The sequence below is a fragment of the Anabrus simplex genome, chromosome 2 (genome assembly GCF_040414725.1).
Source record: "Anabrus simplex isolate iqAnaSimp1 chromosome 2, ASM4041472v1, whole genome shotgun sequence".
Lineage (NCBI taxonomy): Eukaryota > Metazoa > Arthropoda > Insecta > Orthoptera > Tettigoniidae > Anabrus > Anabrus simplex.
In genome coordinates, this window is record NC_090266.1 from 370,901,650 (window position 1) to 370,924,452 (window position 22,803).

The following is a 22,803-nucleotide window of genomic DNA, read 5'->3' on the forward strand; positions in this document are numbered from 1 at the left end:
CAGTTGTCATGTGTCGAAATGGTCAGAAACAGATGTTGGGTTTCCACGTGGGAGATTGTTAGCGGTAGAAGCGAAATAACCCACGGCCGGCACATGTCTTCATTGTGCGAGCATAGTAGTAATGAACCTTACCGTACGTTCTTGTCGTATTGACGAAAGTAAATATTGAGTTAAGCTTTGGAACTAATAGGCTAGAGTTTGTCCGTACTATAAATTACCGTTTTAGATATGATAACATTTCCACGGTGGGGGTCCGGCTCACCAGAATGTACATACCGGAAGTGTCTCATGTCCAAACGGAACGAGGAGATGACAGTAAATAGTTACTCTCATGCCTTCATCTCCGAAAGAAGATATCCAGCGGTGAAGCGTCCACTCATACGGATGTGGATTCGATCCCCAATAACAAATGGGGTGAATTCACCAAATATTGTACACTACCAGAGTAGTGAGGTGAATCCAAGTATTATGTCATTTCTTTTTCAGGATGGAAGGGTCCCAATGTAATAATTGTCATCATGTGCAGTTTGCAAAATAAGTAAATAAATTGCTCCTCATTGCAATTTCAATAGAAACAGCTTCCATATCTTTTTATTGTAGTTAGTCCAGTATGGCCATGAAATTTAAATTGTCACTTCCCAGTCCTATTGTGGAGTCTATAATTTGTATCCATGAATGAGCCGTCCCCCGTTACCTTAATTTGCATGCCCCGTTCATCCCTGTGTTCATTTGGTGCACCGATATATATCTGATTTTTTTTTAATTAATTTTTTTTATATTTTACGAACTGATCACCCCTGAGATTAAGGCTAGTCTGGGACTCAGGAGGTGAGCGGGTGCAATATGTAGCCTATATCGTCCCCTGCAAAACATGTGACCTAGCCATGATGGGAGGCCTGTGTTTCCCAGTGAAGCAGATAGCCAAGTCGCAGGTGAAACCACATCGGATGGGTATCTGTCGAGAAACCGGACTAAAGAATGGTTCATCAAAAGGGGGGTTGCAGCCTTTCGGAAGTTGCCAGGGCAGCAGACTCGAAGACTGAGCAATATGGCCTTGTAATAATACTTAACATGGCTTAGCTGTGTCGATACCGCAACACGGCTCGAAGCAACAGGAAACTACAACCATAACTATCTCCTGAGGACATGCAACTCTCTCTGTACGAATGATGTACTGATGATGGCTTCCTCCCGGGTAAAATGTTGCGGAGGTAAGATAGTCACTCAGTCAGATCTCTGTGTGGGGAATACATGAGAGGGGGCAATCATCAGGATGATGGATACCAACGAGCTAGAATATAATACACCGAGTGGCTATCGCAGCTCAATTAGCACTCCGCACGGAGGCAAATCAGTAGTACGGCCACCATGATATAAATGGACTAGCTGATGACAGCAGCTGTCTAAAGCTGTCCCAGTCTGAGTAAACTCATCTGCATGTCCAGTTCAATGTTAACAGAAAGTCACTATCTAGAGTTAAGCTTTATTAATTGAAGCGTGAATATGCCCGCATTCTGTTCTGCGTGCTTCTGTATGAACAAAAGTAGAAAAACAAACAATGTACCTTATTTTAGGTAAGTTCACTTCTTTCCTATTATAAGAATGCTATACTGAAAGTTGTTCTTACGTTTTGCCATGATAGTAATGCACAAATTCTTGTCGCAGGTTCCCACTAAAAGACAAAGAGCTGACTAAGCAGTGGGTGAATAACATGAAGAGAGATAAGTTGTATCCCAAACAATACAGTACTCTCCGTTCAGAACATTTTGAAAACTACTATATGTATTTAGTTAATGGCAGGGTACATTTGCTGCCCAAGGCAGTACCAACAATCTTCAAGATCCCACCCAATTTACAAAGAAACCAGAGCAGCAGAAAACCTCCCAAGAAACGAGTATTAGAAGAAACTGCCAGCATCTCTCAAACTGATACTCCCAATCTCAGACATAAGTCAGGTAAATGTTTTATTTTAATTGAGTAAGATGCTAATTACATAATACTTGATGATATTTTGAAATGATGCGAGTTATATTTTAGTTATTTCCCATTTTTGCTTTTCTTTTCCAGTAAACCAGGAGGGGAGTAATGAAGATCATAATTATTGCCTTCCAAGTCCCAAAAAGCTTAGGAACATGAATAACCATGTAGTGAGCAGAAACTATGACTTGAAGAGGCAAAGCAGACTGCAGTCAGGCAGAAAACACGCATTCTGACTTACGAACAGGTCATAACCGGATTAAACAGAAGGCTTTGTGAATCGGGATCGGAAATAGTGAATAATTGTTTCTCGGGTGTGTCGAAAGATGTTCTTGAACTAAGTGTAAAGAATAATGTGCTGTATTACAGTGACAACTTAAAGAAATTCGCCATTACACTTCACTTTTATTCTGCCAGTGCTTATAGATTCCTACGTAAAAAGATAGGCAATAAGTTACCTCATCCAAGGACTCTCCGACGCAGGGCTGAAGCAATCGATGGAAGTCCTGGCTTTACAGAGGAGGCTTTTGGAAAGATTTCTGAGGAAGTACAGGGTAGCAGATAGCCTTTAAAAAAGGAGATCGCTTGGAACGGTAGAAAGACTTGTGGTCAATTGAACTATGGCCAGACATTTATGGACAATGATGCCTTCCCAGAAGCTAAAGAAGCTTTAGTTTTCATGGTAAATGCTTTAAACCATAGATGGAAGATACCAGTTGGATATCATCTTGTAAATGGCATCTTGGCTTCAGTGAAAGTGAACCTAGTAGAGCAGGATCTCAGGAAACTGGATACGACTGGAATAAATACTGTAGAAGTAGTGTGCAAGGGTGTGGCAACGAACGAATCTGCAATGGAGAAATTGGGCGTATCCATTTGTGCTGATTCACCACAGTGCTCAGTTTCGAATCCTGCCGATCTAGGGAAAAGAGTGTGTTGTATATTTGATGCTGCACATGTTAAAGATAATGTGCAATTTAATTGCAGATTAAAGGCTCTAATTACAAGTAGCAATGGTGAAGGAACTTGAAATTAAAGGGGAATATTTCTGTAAATGAGTTTCTCTACAGGAGAAGAAAGGATTACATGCAGCTAATAAATTAAGGCAATGTCATATACAACCCCACCAACCTGGGCCCAATGTTTTGGGAAGAAAGCCCTGCCTGTCACACATCAGGACAAAGGACAAGTGATAGAGGAGTAACACCACTTTAAAAACCTTGGTCCAGCTGACCCAGCTGGTAGTCCCATGTAAGGGTCCCTTGATAGGTTTGCGGTGAAGACCTCAACACAGTGAAGATGGAGATGAGGGATTTTGGAATGGTGGAAATGACGGAAGAGGCAACCCTCCTATTCGGGGAAAATTGAACAGGAACCGTGACAGAAAAATAGTAGGCCTGGCTACTTAGAAGGCAGCCCCTTCTCCAGGCTTTGGGTGCTAAAGGCCAATAACCTACACACCTGAGATAAACTCAATACAGAAACATCAATGTATAGAAGCCGGACTGATAAAATAGATCTGACTTTTAGCATGAAATCAGGCACCAAAATTGGAATGTGGAATGTACAATGTGGCAGGTAGGCAGATTAGCTGAAGTATCTAGGGAGATGAAGCGATACAGGTTGAACATATTAGGCTTGAGTGAGTCGAGATGGAAAGGGTTCGGTGAGATAAGGACCCAGGACGGGGACATGCTGCTGTACTCAGGAAGGGAAGAACATAGAGGGGGCATTGGATTACTGATCACCCAAAAGACAATGAAGAGTTTGATAGAACGGTACCCAGTCTCAGAAACGATTGTAGTAGCTCAATTTGCATCAACAGTTAGGCCAATTACAGTGGTGCAGTGTTATATACCAACAGAGATAGGAGAAGACAAAGAGAAAGAACAATTGTATGGCCAGCTACATCAAACCCTGTTAAAGGCAAAGAAAAAGGATATTCTGGTCATGACGGGAGACCTGAATGCAAAAGTAGGCAATGATAACCAAGGAGTAGAAAACATAATGGGAAGACATAGTATAGGTGATAGAAATGACAATGCTAGTAACCACAGCTTGGTGATAGGAGGCACTATCTTCCCTCATAAGAACTGCCATAAGGTGACATGGGTTTCCCCTGACCACAGAACAGAGAATCAGATTGACCATTTCACTATTAACAAGACATGGCAAACCTCCCTGTTGAATGTGAGGAACAAGAGAGGAGCAGATGTGGGAAATAACCATCATTTAATAGTAGCTACGCTCCAATTGAAGACTGCAAGTACTAGGCACATACATCAAAAGAGGAGGATAGAGTATAACTTCAATAAACTGAAGGATAAGGAAGCACAACAACATTTTTCACTAGAATTGAGGAACCGATTCCAACAGCTAAGGAAGAAGGACGACACGATATTGAACATACGTGGAAGTGCATAGAGAGCACCTACATTAATTACCTGTGAAAAGATTGATTTGATTGATGTTTGTTGTTTAAAGGGACCTAACATCGAGGTCATCGGCCCCTAATGGTACGAAATGAAATGACAAATTAAAAGTCCAAAATCCTCCACTGACCAGAATTCAAAGCATGAGAACGAAGAATGAATGGATGGATATGACTTTAAAACGATCAGTGGATCCGACCCACAGTGCCTCACATGCACAGAAACTGGCACAAAACAATAGTATTACTGACCAAGGGACTGCTTCTATAGCACAATGCCGAATCGATTAGAAAGTAGAACGATGCTATGTGTAATGTTGCGGTACTAATCAAAAGTAGCGGAGACTCGCGGTACATTATGGTACTATTCACAGGTAGTGTAATGCGCACATGTAACACAGACCTAGGGTGTTTTGCACATTGCGGCACTATTTGCAGGCAACTCAAAACTATGGCGTTCCTCACGTAAGTGGACTAACCACAGGGACTCGCGCTATTCCGTGGAATTCCTCACATAGTGCGAACTGAGCATAGGTAAGGCAGACCCATGGTGTCGCTCATATAGGGGTACGAATCACAGGTACTGTAGGACCCACCTCCTGATTCACACACTGTCTCTACTAATCACAAACCTATTGCGTACCTAACATAGTGGTACTACGTGCAAGTAAATGCAATCCATGTTGTCCCTTCGTGATGGTACTAATTACAAGTAGTTTCATGGTTCTAATTGGATCATCCCTTAGTCGCCAGTGTCTGGGATACTACTAAATGTGTCTTATGTAGTTGTAAGTTTAATTGGGTTTTCTTTTTATACAGTGCTCTAATTACATTCTTTATCCATTTCATTCTTTATTTTGAACCATGTTCAAACTATAACTATTTAAGTTCTTTCTTTGTATTGATTTCAGAAATTTCGGGATCGACTTCAGTTTCAGACATTGTTTTTGAAAGGCTATATCCTTAGTTAATTTACATATTTTTGTTTTAAGACTGAGAAACCTATTTAATTGACATCTTGCCTGGTTGGCTACTACATTACAAGTCATTATTCTCATCACTGTTCCGTATTGAAAACACCTTTATCACTAAGTTTATACAAGGAGTAGTTTATTATACCACTGTAACGGTTCAAATCCCGTTACAAGGTGATATCTGTATTTTTATTATTATTATTATTATTATTAGATGCAAAAAAAACCAGAAAACTGATCACGCAAAGCTCACTTAAAAGTTGTGCATTTCCTTCTTTGCCAGGCAGCCTTCAGTTTTTCTCTCATCGTAGTTCTTCGTTCTTCTGTCCACTTAGCTCCTGTCTTCTTCTTGTGGTTTCTCTCTGACTCTACTTCCCACTTGTTGATTTTCGTTCCGTAGCAGGTTCGGTTAGCGATGTCGGCCACTTTGATTCCCGATTTTTCCAGGTCTTGGCGGATTTCCATTGTCCACCTATTTGTTTTGATGTTTTCTGTTGCCTCAAGTAAGATTCTTGTCAGTCTGTTTTCTGGAAGGCGTTTGATGTGTCCGTAAAATTTCAGGCGTCTTTTTCTGATGTCGGCCGCAAGGTTTGAGAGCTCCTCGGTTTTTGGACGAGATTGCAGTCTATATCCTTCGTCAGTCAGTTTTGGGCCGAGAATTTTTCAGATGATTTTACGTTCCTCTTTCAGGATGTCTTCGAGTACTGTTTTCCTGTGGAGATCCAGTGTTTCACTCGCGTATAGTATTTCAGGTTTGATCACAGTGTTGTAATGTCGAATTTTGGTGAAGATTGAAAGGCATTTTTTGTTGTAAATGTTTTGCGTTCGGCCGAGGGCTCTCTTCATTTTCTGGATGCGGACCTCGAGGGCCTTCTGTTCTTTTCCTGTTGGTACTATAATTTCTCCGAGATATCGGAACTCAGTTACTTTTTCGATTGTGCCAAATTTTGTGTTCAAATTCTGGAGGCTGCAGTGGTTGCACATGACCTTGGTTTTTGAGGAGGAGATTTGTAGGCCGAATTTTTCTGAGCATTTCTTGAGAGTTTCGATTTGGCTGATTGCCTGTTGTTCGTTTGTAGCAAGGATCGCTAGATCATCTGCGAAAGCGAGACAGGAGATTTTTAGATGTCTTCTTGTCATACTTAATGGTTGCCAATTTCCTTGAGCTTTTAGAGCTTGTTCCCATTCTCTCATGATTTTGTCCAGGGCTATGTTAAAGAGTAGTGGGGAAAGACCATCTCCTTGTCGGACACCGGTTTTTATCTGAAATTTTTCAGATACATTTCCCATGAATTTTACTTGGGAGGTTGTGTTGGTGAGAGTTATTATTATTATTATTGTATTATTATTATTATTATTATTATTATTATTATTATTATTATTATTATGTCCATAGTATTATTATTTTATCAGTGAGATTACTATTATTGTATTATTTTTATTGCTCAATTCCATTCTGCAATGCTTGCTGCTTGCGTGATTGGTAGTTAAATGTGTCGATTAACACTAAAAACATGTACAGTAAGAGTTGCTGTATATCAGATGTGGATATGACATTGCTACATTGTGCAATACTGCTGGCGTTACTGCCAAGTCATTGCTACGTCATCGTGCTTATTTAGCGGTGAGCTCACGTTCTTGCAGTTACCTAGGGTGCTGCCGGCGATTTCGCCATAGTGTGTAACATTTGTCACGAGGTGGGTGTAGATCATAAATATTTCTGGAGATTGCGTAGGTGTGTCAATCAACGTCTATAAAAGGTGGCTGCATATTGTAGCGTCAGTCATTAATCAATTGGAAGCAGAGGCCACAGTTGGTTGGAGAGTGAACGAGATGGAGAGGCCTCAGTCGGTCATTAGTTAAACGGAAGGTGAACAGTGAAGAAGTCAAATAGATAAGTGTACAGTCATTATTCAATTGGGAAGAGAGGCCACAGTTGGTCGGAGAGTGAACGAGATGGAGAGGCCTCAGTCGGTCATTAATTAATCGGAAGGTGAAGAGAGAAGAAGTAAAGTGGAAGGTGAACAGTGATGGATCAAGTGGAAGGTGAGACCTCAGTCGGTCAGTTCAGTTAGAGGGATATCTAGTCGTCAGTGAAACAAAAAGAATACATCACCAAATTAGGCTTGATACATCTACAGTAAACACCAGATCAAAGGAATACGTCGTAATTACACTAAAAGTGTTGAAGGTACAGTCAAGTGAACCAGTGAGGGATAAATTTCGTGTATAACTGTTAAATGTCCGGTTAAGAAGAATTCAAATTCATGCCTAGTTTCTTTCAGTTGCAGTGTCATAATTTCATATTCTCATCTGTTTTATTGCAGTAAGACTTACTATTTTTTCTATACAATTTAAAGAATAGAATCATATAACCTCAAATTTAATGGGAAAACCGAACGCCAATCTCCTTTTCCCAGAACTTAGATGGTATGTTGTCACAAGTAAGCTTATTACCCCACACCCTAGAGATATTCAAGAATCTCATTCATTCTCTTTAAACTATATTCAGACGTGTCCTAATTATAATGCAACAGGTTATTACTAAGCGTAAACTGAAATGGAAATTCCTCCCTGATAGTCTTCCACAGGTGTTTACTGCACACTTTACAAATCCATTTCTGAAACATGTCCATTCCTCTTCCACATTGCTCAAGTCATCTTTGGGAATTTCTTTCTTCAGATCCTCATGAAACTTTTCCCGTATTTCTTTCTCTTTTAACTTCCATCCCTTTATTTTTCTTTTCCTTTTTTCTATTAACTTTGTTATTTTACCAAGTCTTAATTTGGCTACCACCACTTTATGGTTTCCTTCGAAATCTGCTCTTGGCATTGCTATCACATCTTCCAGTTGTCTACATTTCTCCTTCTCCACCAAAATAAGATCAATCCAAGTAAGGTATTCTCACGAGTAATTTTAGAAAGGATAAACCAGTTAGTCCATCGAAAATGAAAAATGTAATGAAGTTGCTTTTATATGAACTTGCACATGGGCAATTCAATGCTGCCATGATTTTCCTTCAAAAGTCACTATTTCCCTATGAACACAGTGGACAAAAATTAGGGATAATTTCAAAATCCACCAGATTTAATTGAACTTCCACCATTGTTAGTTTCAAAACCCACCAAGTCACTTTCAGCCAATGAGCACATACAATTGCATTACCCAGAATTCTTTCATACTACCATCAGCTGTGTTGTGTTTTGTAATGTGTGGTTAAGTGCTTGTTAACCTTCCGTCAGGCGCAGCTCATCAGATTGATACAGGTCGAAATTATCTGTTGGTTGTTTGCCAACAATCGAGAGCAGTGGCTCCTTCTCCCTAATAGCTTCCTCTCTCTCCATTGTCATGAGGTGCATAATGTGACCGACTGTTCTGTTGTGAAGATATCTTCTAAGTGATCAAATTGATACACTGCACCCGTTCCCATTACATTTCAATAATACCTTTATTTGGTTATGTACACAGCACGGAGAGTAATACAACACTGCTTTAGACTGTAGAATGTATGAATTTTCTTCTGGAATAGTTTGAACATATTTTCATATTTTAGGTGAATAAATTTCATCACGGCAGACTGCAGTAAACGGTATAATCCCTTCGACCCACAGCATGCTGAAGAAATCCAGAAACTGCTGTTCGAAGAGGAGAACAATGAAATGGAAGAGGATTTCGGTGATGAAGATGATGCAGATGGTAATGATGAAGTTGAAATTCGCCAGGAAGAGTCGTAAACTGAGGAAGAAGACACTGAATGTGATGAGGGAGTATGTGAAGGTAGTGATAATTACTCTGTAGGATGGGATAAAGAGACAAAATGGAATAAAATTCCTTCATCACAAAGAGTACGTTTCAGGAATCACAATATTATTAGGAAACTGCCTGGAGGAATACGTGCTGCTAAAGCAGCGAGAACGCCTTTGGAGTGCTGGAGTTGCCTCACAGACGATGACATGTTGAATCTCATTGTTCAGTACACAAACCAGTATATAAAGAAAATTACAGATTCACTTCAGCGTGACAGGGACACAAAACCAATAGATATTATTAAACTAAAAGCCTTCATCAGTCTCTTGTTCTTAGCTGGAGTTAACAAAAGTAACAGGCAAAGCCTGGAAGACCTATGGGGAAGTGATGGGGATGGTATTGAAAAATTCCACCTTGTAATGAACATAAAGCGTTTCAAATTTATCATGCGGTACCTCCGGTTTGATAACCTTGAGACTCTAACAATCAAAGAAATATTTGTTATCCACCTAATCGATACTTTATTTGCCTATGGCAATTTTTTACAAAATTATTAACAGTACATGTCATCATCAGCTGTATTTACATAAGCTTAAGTGTAAAAAGGTGAAAAATAAGCACATTAAATGTTCTCTTAATAGACTTGATACTTTACATGGGAAACTTAAATTTCTGTCTATTAGGGGAGGATGGCAGTGGGGGTGGGGCAGTGGAGGGGGGGAATGCTTAAAAGGTGATTAATAACTAGTTCTTAACTAAAATATTGTTAAATCTTCTTCTTCCAATAAGAAGATAAAAACGTCTTTAAGTGTCTTTTATTGCTTCTGTTCGGAAGCGTATTTGAAAAAACTGGCCTTTTCACCAACTACTACTCCACCAGGGAATTGTTACCACTAGACATGGAGCGCAGCTGTTGTGTATACATTACGTCAGCTCGCCACGGTATGGCTGCCGCAGACGGGAGAGAGGCAAGAGGGGGAACGCATGTACAGTCATACAATGAGAACAGTACCACTAACCTGCTTGAAGTTACATTGTACTAGACGATGATGGTCCTGCACACAAAGGATAGATACCAGGTTCTTCATCAGCTGTGTCGGTCTCACTATTCTCACTATTGTCCGTACCAGCTTCACTTGCAGTATCAGTATCACTTTGTTCAGTGTTGTCACGACACTCATTTTCATTTGTATTTTCATCATCACTATCGTCACTGTCAAGGCCAACATTTATGATGATATTTTCTATGGCTTCCTCCATTAACCCATCCCTGTACCAATAACTTTCCTCAATTGTTCATACTTTTTCACAAGCTTTTGCCAAGTCCTGTTGAGTGATTTCATGTAAAGAAATGTTGGTCAGTTCCTTTAGGGTTTTTAAGCTAATAGCAGACTTTTTTTTTGATAATTGTTTTACGTCGCACCGACACAGATAGGTCTTACGGCGACGATAGGACAGGAAAGGCCTACGAGTGGGAAGGAAGCGTCCGTGTCCTTAATTAAGGTACAGCCCCAGCATTTGCCTGGTGTGAAAATGGGAAACCACGGAAAACCATTTTCAGGCCTGCCGACAGTGGGGTTTGAACCTACTATCTCCCGAATACTGGATACTGGTCGCACTTAAGCGACTGCACCTATCGAGCTCGGTGAGACATTTTTAGCAGCAATCTTTTGTTTTAACAAATTCCAAATAAGTTCAATTGGATTAAGGTCACAATGGTATGGAGGGAGCCTTAAGACAGTAAGCCCCTTTTGTTCTAACATTGTATCCACTCTATATGCCGGTTTTGGCTTATTTCGTGTTATAAGTTTCAAAAGCTCATCTCGTCTCCAAGTGGGATCACAATATATGTTATGCTGAGTAAGCCAGTCTACCATTTCAGCCTTGCGAGATGCATTAGTGGGGGCTTTATTGACTTGCGCAGTATGATAGGGCGCGTTATCAAAAGTCTGCAGTGAGGCACTTCTATAAGAACACTGAATGGTTTGATCTTGTACACAATAAAAAGTCAATGTGTATTACAGTCCTCAGGTGTTTATTGATTGTATGATATGTTGAAAATCTTCCTTAGAAGCTCCATTTACACTGTACTAGTAGGCTGTCATAAGCTCTTTGATTTACTGTTGTCGTAAGGTAACTTCACTGTTGTGTTATGTGAAATGACGGTCATCTAATTGGGCAGCTTGCCTCACAATCTCTTTCTAGAATGGTGTATTTTATTCCCCGTTACCTTGAGGATGTGTCTGTGTACTCGACCTGGTGTAATAGCGATGTAAAGACGTTTTCAAAAATGTTTAATTGAAAGAATATGTTTTAACAATATTGTAGACACGAATTTTAATTTTAAGTATCCTCCATTTATCCCATCTTACCCTACTGCCCCCCCCCCCCCCCTTTATTTTTTCAACACCACATAGTGGTAGTTTTTAGGTTCCCATGGGGGGAAGAAATTAAGGTTTTATAATGTGCTTACCATTCATGTATTTTCATCTAAGCTTTTTGGATACAGCTGAAGATGACCACTAAGTGGTCGAAACATATACTGTGATTGTTAATGTTTATATAATTTTCCCAAAAGCATGTAATAAAGTACTGATTAGGTTCTATTTTAATCTAATAAGTTGAATAACTCATCAATACGATCATGAAGTGGACAGCTTGCAATACCTTGAGACTCGCGAAGAAAGGAGAAAATTAGACAAGATTACAGCGATTCATAGGTTATGATTTTCATTTCTGTGTTCACGTATAACTAATATAACAGGATTTGAGGGATGTTCCACCATTCAACACAATGTAAAATATTTGAAATTTCTTAAGCGAAGACCAGTTTCCAGTACTTGCGGAATGATTAAATCAAAGGGAATCTGATAACAAACATCATGAGGATTGCCTAAATACATCTCACTAGGTTGACATAAAACATGACAACAAAATGATGTACACAATGGCAATTGCCTAAAAACATATAGGTTGACATATTATATACACAATGACATGAAACGCTTGGCGCTTTAAGAAAGTTCTTGGATCTGGGTTAACAATACTGCCGGGTGTTTGTAAAACACGGAACAGATTTGTTATTCTTGTGTCAATCAACTTGAAAACATATAAACTAGTTGAAATAAAACACATTTGACAATGAAACATACAACAAACATAGAAATTGCTTTGCTCTGGGTCACGTAATCTTGCAGTGCTTTTATACAGTATGGATCAAACTTGTTGGTCTTGTGGAGAGCTGACGTTAAGAATAATTGGTAGATTAAATTAGCTGAGGGGTTGGGGGAACATCCTTCGTTATGGAACATCTGCTCTTGAAGTTGAAACTGTCATCTACTATCGTTGTTGATGTACAAACTGATGATGGGATGGCCTTGGTTTATGGCACCATGTCATTAAAGGTGGATTCTGAGGAAAAAGGAAAAGAAAAGAAATGAGAAACTTATGTGTGTGTTCAGGTTTGATTATAAAGTGATATGAGTAGTACTCACTCTCTTGTACCCCTTCGCGTTGACCTGCCTCAAAAAAGTGCAGGTCAGTGATAATTGCTCCACATCACCTAAGTTAAATAAGAGAGGTACCACACTGGACTCGAACAAAGCATCAAAATGACCAATGCGCATATTTTCGACCCCCCAATCACAAATATTTTCTAAACAACTGTTAATGAAACTGAAATGGAAATATTAAGCAGAGGTCCGAAATTCAACTGGAGTCCGCAATCCAGATACGAGGAATTAAACACCCTAGTTACCGAAACGGAGAACGCGATTAGTAAACTTTCCACACAACAACAAGAAGAAATTAGATATGAGGCCAGAAAAAGATTAACGAAACTAATTAACAACAAAAAAACCAATTTAAAGAGAAAATAAAATCTAACAATCCCATAGTTACACAAGCGGACAAAGGAAATACTACCTGGGCCGATGACCTAGATGTTCATCCCCTTTAAACAACAAGCATTATCAGGAAATACTACCGTCATCTTAGACAAAGAAGACTACATAAAGAAACCACCAACTTTTTTCAAGAAGGAAATTACAAAACAAACAAAAAAGACCCCACCCAAAGAACACAGAAAAATCTGAAACTGAAACTTTTACTTAAGAACACTTCATTCATTCTCAGTGAACAAGATTTAAGTATATTAATAAACATGAACCCCAAGCTTCCAACAGCAAGGGCACTCACCAAAATCCATAGAGAAAACACCCCAGTAAAACCAATAGTTAATTTCAGACCCAGCCTTACCTACAAACTAGCTCAATTCATCCAAAGATTTCTCAAAAATCACTATGTCCTTCAAGCAAAAACTTCCATTAAAAACACATTAGAATTTTGCAACACCACCAAAACCCTCAAAATTCAATTTTATCATTCACTAGCATCCTACGACATCAAGAATACGTACCCGAGTGTTCCTTTAGACAAGACCATTTCCATCATACGAAGTAACTTGCAACAATATAGTAAACTGAGTAAAATTGAAATGAAAGAATTCATTAGTCTGGTTACATTTAATAATTATTTATTTTTAACGGAATAATATAGCAACAAAACGGCCTCCCAATGGGATCCCCGCATTGAGCATCATGGCAGAAATTCACATAGACCACCTGGAACATACACACACAAAACAAATTTTTTCTGGACTAACCATTCTTGAGGAGTTGAACAAACTGAGTCCCCATATGCAGTTCACATTAGAAATAGTATCCAACCATTCTCTATACTTTCTGGACTTAACAGTCTCAAGAGATCAACACTGCCTCTCTTATGACATTTACAGGAAACCTACACAAACTATCAATAAAAACAACTCTCAATCCACCCTAGCTCCCACAAAAAAGCAGCCTTTTATAGCTTTGTCTACAGGGCTTTCAATATTCCATTATATCGTTCCAATCTAAGAAAAGAACTACATACCATCTAGGCAATAGCTTATTCTAATGGGTACAACAGAAGGTTCATTGACCAAATAATATCCAAAATTCAAAACAAACCTAAATCTACTAGTATTAAAGAAAAGAAGCAAAAGGACAGTTTTTGAGTTTTCACCATCAACAACGATTCTGTTTACCAAAAACAAACCTATTTAAAAAACACGGGGTAAAAATAGCGTTTAGGACAACCAACAACAATCGTTCTCATTTCCACAATCCACAGCGAATAAATTGGACAAGTTTGACAAATCAGGCATTTACAGATTACAGTGCCAGTCTTGTTTAGCAAGCTACATTGGACAGGCAGGAAGGAGCTTTAACACCAGGTACATCGAACATATTAATGCAGTCAAACACAACAGACATTCAGCCATGGGTCTACACATGCACGAGTCCAATCATAAATTTTCCGATATAGACAAGGACCTACATTTACTGAAACCATGGGAAAGGGACCTCTACTCAATATTACGGAAATGTTTTACATATCGTTAGACCAACAAGTCAACTTTATTCACAATCAGAACAAATCCACCAAAAAACAAACATTATTTACGAGGCCATCCATCCCTCATCCTCAAGACATATCTAGGCAGAACGGCGCGACAACGAATCACTCTCCCACTCTCTCACAACCCCTCCACACCTCAACCAACCCAAAGCAAGCCACTGCCCCTCCCCCCTTCTTCTAGCCAACAATAAGCACCACACACACACAAACACAGTCAAACAGAGTGCATCCTACTCTTCTAACGGCAGGTCAACGCAAGCGGGTACAAGGAAGTAAGAACTATTCAAATCACTTTATAATCAAACCCGAACACACACATAAGTTTCTCATTTCTTTTTCCTCAGACATCCACTTTAATGACACGGTGCCATAAACCAAGGCCATACCATCATCAATTCGTACATTAACAACAACAGTAGACGACAGTTTCATCTTCAAAAGTAGATGTTCCATAACGAAGGTTTCCCCCCAACTCCTCAGCTAATTTAATCTACCAATTATTCTTCACATCAGCTCTCCACAAAACCAACAAGTTTGATCCATATTGTATAAAAGCACTGCAAGATTACGTGACCTAGAACAAAGCAATTTCTATGTTTGTCATATGTTTCATTGTCAAATGTGTTTTATTTCAACTAGTTCATGTTTTCAAGTTGATTGAAACAACACCGACAAATCTGTTCTGTGTTCTACAAACACACGGCAGTATTTTTAACCCAGATCCAAGAACTTTCTTAAAGTTCCAAGCGTTTCATGTCCTTGTGTATATAATTTGTCATTATGTTTTATGTCAACCTATATGTTTTTAGGCAATTGCCATTGTGTATATCATTTTGTCATTATGTTTTATGTCAACCTAGTGAGATGTATTTAGGCAATCCTCATGATGATTGTTATCAGATTCCCTTTGACTTAATTATTCTGCAAGAACTGATGATGACTCCAAGGGAGTCGAAACCGGTCTTCGCTTAGTAAATTTCAAATATTTTACATTGTGTTGAATGGTGGAACATCCCTCAAAACTGTCAAAAATCGTTTTCTTTGGGACAAAATGTTACAGTAGACGAGCAGCTGGAAAGATTCTGTGGAAGATGTAGCTTTCGGCATTACATACCAAGCAAGCCAAACAAATATGGCATTAAGATCAATGCCCTCGTGGATTCCCAGGTGTTTTACATTTATAATTTGGAAATATATACCAGGTTGCAACCTGAAGGGTTATTCCGAGTGAGCAACAAACCATTGGATGTTGTTCTGAGACTCTGTGAACCTATTTATCAGTCCGGTCGCAATTTAACAACAGAACTGTTTTACCAGCATTCAATTGATAGAAGAGTTATGAATAAAGAATCTTTCATTTATAGGGACCATCTGAACGAATAAACGAGAGATTCTTATGGAGTTCACTACCAGTAAAGGACTAGCTGTCAACAGTTCACATGGCTTCAAGAAGGGCTGTACTTTGGTATCGTATGTTCCAGCACAAGGAAAGTGCGTGGTGCTGGCATCAAGCTTGCACGAGAATGACTCAATAGATGCTGTTACAGGACATAAACAGAAACTGTCCACTGCCACATTTTACAATGGTACCAAAGGTGGAGTAGACACTGCTGAGAAGTTGTGCGGATCATACGATGTTGCAAGAAATGTGCACTGATGGCCTATGGTTGTATTCTTTGCTATGATCAATATGAGTGGAATCAATGCATAAGTAATTTGCTTTGGCAACAACTAACAGAGTGTTCGAAGAAGAATATTCCTGAAACAACTATCTCATGCATTAGTTTTGCCTCAATTGGCTCGCAGAAGATTGAACAACTCAGGAATCCATATGGATCTTCAGGAGAGACTAAAACGTTATAGACCAACACAAGAAGAAGACGAAGAAAGCAGAGATGATGGAAATGGAAGTGGAGTCAAAAGGAAAAGATGTAACAGGCCTACCTGTACAGTGAAGAAACAATTGACAAAATATTCTTGTATAAACTGCTGCAAGTCAATCTCTTTGATGCACACTGAGAGTTTCTGCTCTGACTGTAGTAAAATCCCCCAGTTGCTATCTCATAATGATGAAGAAACATCAGAATTAGCAAAACCTCTGATCATGTTTCACTCTTGTGCTTTCTAGTATTTTTATGAGGCTTATTAACGTAAAATCCATTGACTGCTATCATGATCTAACAGAAGTGAGACAACTGAATAAGTGACATTTTCTTCTCTTTTTACTGCTGTGTTTTATTGGTATTTTTGAATAATTTCTATTTTTGTAAATAATCTAGAAGTTTACTCGTGTATGTCAGTGACGGTCATTAAATTTTTGTAAATAATCTAAACGTATACCTGCGAATGTCAGCGACGGTCATTAAAATTTTGTTATATAAAAACTTTAAGTAATGTGGGTTATTCCATGTTCAAAGACCAAATGTTGGGTCTTAAAAATGTAATTGAAAGACAATTACAGACAATCTCATCATAAATGCCCAATAATAAGTTCAAAACATATTTTAAATTAGGCCTAAGTGAAAAAGTTTTGTGATGATTTTGATACACCGCAGCCGATCTCGTCCCACATAACGCTGTTCCTGACAGAAGGTTAAACATTAATACATTTAATTTCTACTTGTATAATATTCGGTGGAATAATGGATGAAATGAACAGTGATTTAAAAAAGGGTTCTCCAAGCAAAGCTTGTGTGAAAACAGCAAATAAGGAAAAATGGAACGAAAAGAAAGGTAGCCTGTGTGTGGTTGACGTTATATTTTCATGAAATATATTATTATGTACAGTACTACATTGTTGTGATAATTATACCATAGACCTAATCCTATAAATTCTCAGATAAGTACTTTTTTTTTTTTAAAGGTATTCCTCCTGTGGTACCCCTGGTATACCAGCTTGTCATCATCCTGATGGTAGTAAATGGAAATGCAAGACTTTGAATTTGCTGGACATAAAGAAGTTCCACTTTTTTTTTATGCTTCATCAGATAAAGAGCAACATGACAATTTTATTATTGCACATTCTGTAGCTAAACCAGTCCAACAACGTCGAGTTAGAGGTCACACCAGGTCGCCGAAGAATGTAAGTTTTCAATATTTCTTTTGTATCAGGAATGGTGTAATGCCGTGAAGGTTTCATGAGCATTTTATGTAATAAGAAAGACAGACTCAATAGTGTACTGAAAAGATATTACATGAGTGGTGAAGAACCAGCCAAAGAAACAACAGGTGGTGATAGAAAAAGCTTACAAAATTGCGACCGTAGAAAATCTATTCATGAGTATATACAATCGTTCAAGGCAACCGAATCCCATTATGCTCAAGGTAAATTCATTTGCTGAAAATATCTCCCCTGCCAGAAGACTTGGGTTATGTACAATAAGTCTGTGCCAGGTGAATTACAAGTAAAGCAATCTTTCTTCAGAAATATACTTGTAGGGAATTACAATATTGGATTTGGGCCCGTAAAACAGATGCCTGCTCCTACTGTATTCAACTTGAAGAAGGTATGAAAAAGGAAACAAATGAAGAAAAAACGTGCAGCACTGGAAACAAAAAAATGAGTGCATGGGATGAAAGCTGATGTGTTTTATGGCTTCCTCAAAGAAGACAAACAAGAACATTTGGCGATATCTTTTAATTGTCAAAAATATTTCATGCTTCCAAAAATCCCAGATCAGTCGACGCATTTCAGTCACCAAATGAGTTTGCACAACTTCACTGCTGTTACGGGTACCTCAACATCTAAACTGCACACTTGCCGGGGGCTGAGTGGCTCAGATGGTTGAGATGCTCGCCTTCTGACCCAAATTTGGCAGGTTCGATCCTGGCTCAGTCCAGTGGCATTTGAAGGTGCTCAAATGCAGGAACCTCATGTTGGTAGATTTACTGGCATGTAAGAGAACTCCTGAGGACAAAATTCCGGCACCTAGGCGTCTCCGAAAACTGTTAATAAGTAGTTAGTGGGATGTAAAATCCATAACATTATTATTATTATTATTAAACTGCACACAGGCATGTACACTGTTATACGTGAAATGAGAGCGAATATGGTAAAAATTCCAATGCTATAGCAAGTTGCCTACATCACAAGCTCAAAACTTCTGATCTTAGTGGTATAGCCTAAAAGTTGTGCGACATTTTCCTGATAGATGTGCAGCACAAAATAAAAATACAATGATAGGAATGCTCTCTAAATGGCTACTCAATGGAGCTCATGTACATATTAAAAAACTAGAACTTATATTTTCAGTCGTTGGGCATTCATTTCTCCCTCCCATCATTTATTTGGAGTACGGTAACTGAAAAAGAAATAAGAAAAAAGGAAGTGATTGTAGATCCTCAAGAATACAAGACTATCATTGGCAAACATGGAACAGTACTTGACCCTGGAAGTGAAGATGTACCTCTTCAAGACTGGAAGAAAGAAACAGACAAAATCTTAAGAACTCCTGGAAACTGGCATTTCAAGTTCAGTCCCTGTAAACAATTTCTTTTAAGACAATCTGCATTGAAAGACCAAGTAACAGTGCAAGGTGAGGTTAACTATAAAACAGACACCACTGTTCCAAAGGTAGTAATAAGGAAGGGTAGAAGAATTTTGATGATTGAACCTGATATTAGCCTTTAAGACTTGGAGTGCCCCTGAATGGACTTAAGATAAAAGATGTGACCAAACTTCTAGAGAAGCACTTTGGGTCAGATTGGCAAGAGCTACCAAAGCTGCAGTTTTATGTTGATATTATCAGTTCAAGAAATAACACTGAAGGAGAAGACAAACAAGAAGAAATTGTGTGTATTGAAGATGAGGACTGTGATCTAATAGTGTAAAATTTGTATGAACTGAAAAAGTGTAACCTATTCAAAACTCTTATATTTTAAATATATGCATAATCATAATTCAGGTCAGGTTTTCATTTCATACATAATTTTGAGGGTTCACATTAAAATGCTTTCCTACTTACCTTGATTTTATTCTTAGAACTGCTTTTCGTACTTTCAAAAATGTCCATATGTACATTTCACTTTCAAAAACAGTTAAATCCTAATTAGTCTTAAGAATTTTATACTTTCCATTCCTCAATTTCCCACAAAGCTTGTTTTGTGGAACTGGCGGGTTTTGATTCTAGGCGCCTCATTTATTTGATTAAAGTTTCTAGGTGTCAGCTTCAAGTATCCAAAGGAAGACGTGTGACATGATGGTACATTAACGACCACTGTACTCACCACGATTTTGAATACAGGGATGCCTACAGTATGTCGTACATTGGCCGTACGTCATTTTGTGGGATGGAGTTTCATGATTGTTGCACTTTGTCAGTCAAATCAACAACAGATAATACTGGTACTGGATGATGCTGGATTTCTTGTCCCATATGTGCTCAATGGGCAAAAGATCTGGTAATCTTCCAGTCCAAGGCAACTGGTCGACACACTGTAGAGCACGCTGGGTGACAGCAGTGGTACAAGGACATGGGTAATACCGTCCGAAAGCACCCCGTTGAATACTGCTAATGAATGGCATCGCAACCAGTTTAATCACCAATGTCGTACAAATACACTGTCAAGGCTCCTGGGATAATGACGACAGTGCTCCTGCTGTCAAAGGAAATTGCTCCCCAGAGCATAACTCTTGGTATAGGTCCAAGTGTGTTGACACCACAAATAGCTTGGTTCCAAGTGCTCACCTGGCCGCCTCCTTACCAACCTACGGCCATCACTGGCACCAAGACAGAAACGGCTCTCACCTGAGAACACAGCAGAGCTCAACTCAGCCCTCCAATGAGCTCTAGCTCGACACCACTGAAGCTGCAGATGGCAGTGATTCAGAGTTAGTGGTATGAATGCTACAGGACATCTGGCTCGGAGCTGTCCCTCTTGTAATTGAATTGTTGCACTCCGCTATGCCACTCTGATGCCAACTGAAGCCCTAATGGCTGCTCCAGATGCAATACAATCCACCATAGCCATGCAGTGAATACGGGGGATCTTCATTCTCAATAGTGGCCCGTGTGCATCCAGACCTTGGCATTCGTAAGTGCCTTCGCGTGACCATTGTTGCAGACACTGACGCACTGCGGAAACATCCCTGCCAAGTCTTTCTGATAAATCGTGGAATGACCATTCACCTCCTTGTAGCCCTATTAAACGGCCTCGTTCAAACTCAGCAACCTGCTAATATGCCTCCTTTGTCTCCTTAAAGGAATGTTTGACTTGCACCTACCACAAAACATCAGTGTATTAAACTGGTTAATCTTGCCAGGATAAATCAATCAATGGCTCGGTTGATATATGAATCATGGTGGGCTTGGCAGACTGACATGCTATAGCACATTCAGTGACCCCTAGGCTATCCTATACCGGGCAAGTTGGCCATGCGGTTAGGGGTGTGCGGCTGTGAGCTTGTATCCGGGAGATAGTGGGTTGAATCCCACTGTCGGCAGCCTTGAAGATGGTTTTCCATGGTTTCCCATTTTCACACCAGGCAATAGGCCTTTCTGGTCCCATCGTCACCATAAGACCTATCTGTGTCGCGGTGCGACATAAGCCACTAGCAAAAAAAGCTCTCTTATGACAACTGAGAGTGGAGTTGTTGGGGATCTCACCAGCCTTTGGGGTGAGGATTCAACAACCTACAAAAGCGCGAAATATTAATGTTAAGTGAGAAGTGTAATATCCTTCAAAAACTGCATTGAGATAAGAAAAAGAATGACTTAGCTATCCAATACATATAACAAACTTCATATTGAAGTTAAAAAGTGAATGATTAGCTATCCAATGTGGTGCCAGATGAGCAACACCTACGATGCCAGTATTAAAAAGAACAAGGGTGAAAATCGCGACTTTCAAAAAATCTTCTGCATGAGGAACAGGAGAAAGGGTATGCTTTTTTTTTTTTTTTGCTATTTGCTTTACATCGCACCAACACAGATAGCCTAGGTCTTATGGCGACGATGGGACAGGAAAGGCCTAGGAGTGGGAAGGAAGTGACCGTGGCCTTAATTAAGGTACAGCCCTAGCATTTGCCTGGTGTGAAAATGGGAAACCACAGAAAACCATCTTCAGGGCTGCTGACAGTGGGGTTTGAACACACTATCTCCCAGATGCAAGCTCACAGCTGTGCGACCCCAACCGCACAGCCAACTCGCCCAGTGGAAAAAGGGTATGGGGATGGAAGTTAACCCAAAAGTGGATGAAGCACTCTATGCATGGTTTCCTCACGAATGCAGCTGGAACACGCCCATTAACAAAGAAAAGCTAAGTTGTTCTACAAAGAAATTAAGGCAAAGATGCTAGAGATGGATGACTAGACAAGGTGAAAAATTATTTGGCCAGCATTTTCTATTATCGGTAAATCATGCTGCAGTGGATCCATACATGAACGTGTTCAAACAAAAGGAAAGCACACTAGGTCTATAAGAGATCAGATTTATAATGCCGATGAGAGTGGATTGAAGTGGAGACTCTCATCAATCAAGACATTCAATCACACCACTCAAACCAGTGCACCAGGATGTGAGTGGGAAAAAGAACACTAGCAGCATTCAACACCTGCCTAACATGGGCCAAGGAAACTGTCATTGATTCCAAGGATGTTTTGCTTTTGAAGAGATTGCAAGAAAAAACCTTCAAAACTCTTCTTTATGTACAGAAACAAACTACAACTGACAGGTTTCTTACTGAAAATAACAATATGTAGGCTACTTTCCTTCCTCAACATACTGTCCTATGCTATACTGATTCCTGTTGTTTGTATGTGTTCCTGACTGAAGTGTCTATTTTTGAGTTATTACTTAAAATATTACCAGTCGGTATATAATCTAGACTAAGTTACATACCATACAATATTAAATGAATTGCGGAGAAATTAACCTCTCTCATCCTTGATTTTTTCTAGGAAACCAGAGGTTATAGCCTATAAATCCTAATAATCCTGCACTCCTTTGATTAACACAGGGCTGGATTACCGAGATTGTACCGTAGGCCTACATTAATAGAACATATGTCAAGTTTGATAACCTATTTACTTAAACCAGTAAATGTCACAATGTATGATTACAGAAAATACACATATAATTACTCAATGGGCCTCCTCTTTCTGTAGCTCCCTCTCCACACACTGACCTACCATTACATTTGTCCTATTTTGTGTTCCTTTTGTTATAAATCTGGATATCTTGGCACATCACTGAATTATTTTACTTAACATGAAA

The 22,803-nt window shown here is 39.2% G+C and overlaps 1 protein-coding gene and 1 pseudogene across 3 annotated transcripts in view; one reads left to right on the forward strand and one right to left on the reverse strand.

Annotated features, from left to right (window-relative positions):
• Positions 1-22,803, reverse strand: part of LOC136864142 (RING finger and SPRY domain-containing protein 1) — a 330,976-nt gene that overhangs the window by 301,837 nt on the left and 6,336 nt on the right. The gene's annotated exons all lie outside the window — the stretch shown is intronic.
• On the forward strand, positions 1,504-16,247 carry LOC136864856 (piggyBac transposable element-derived protein 4-like; annotated as a pseudogene).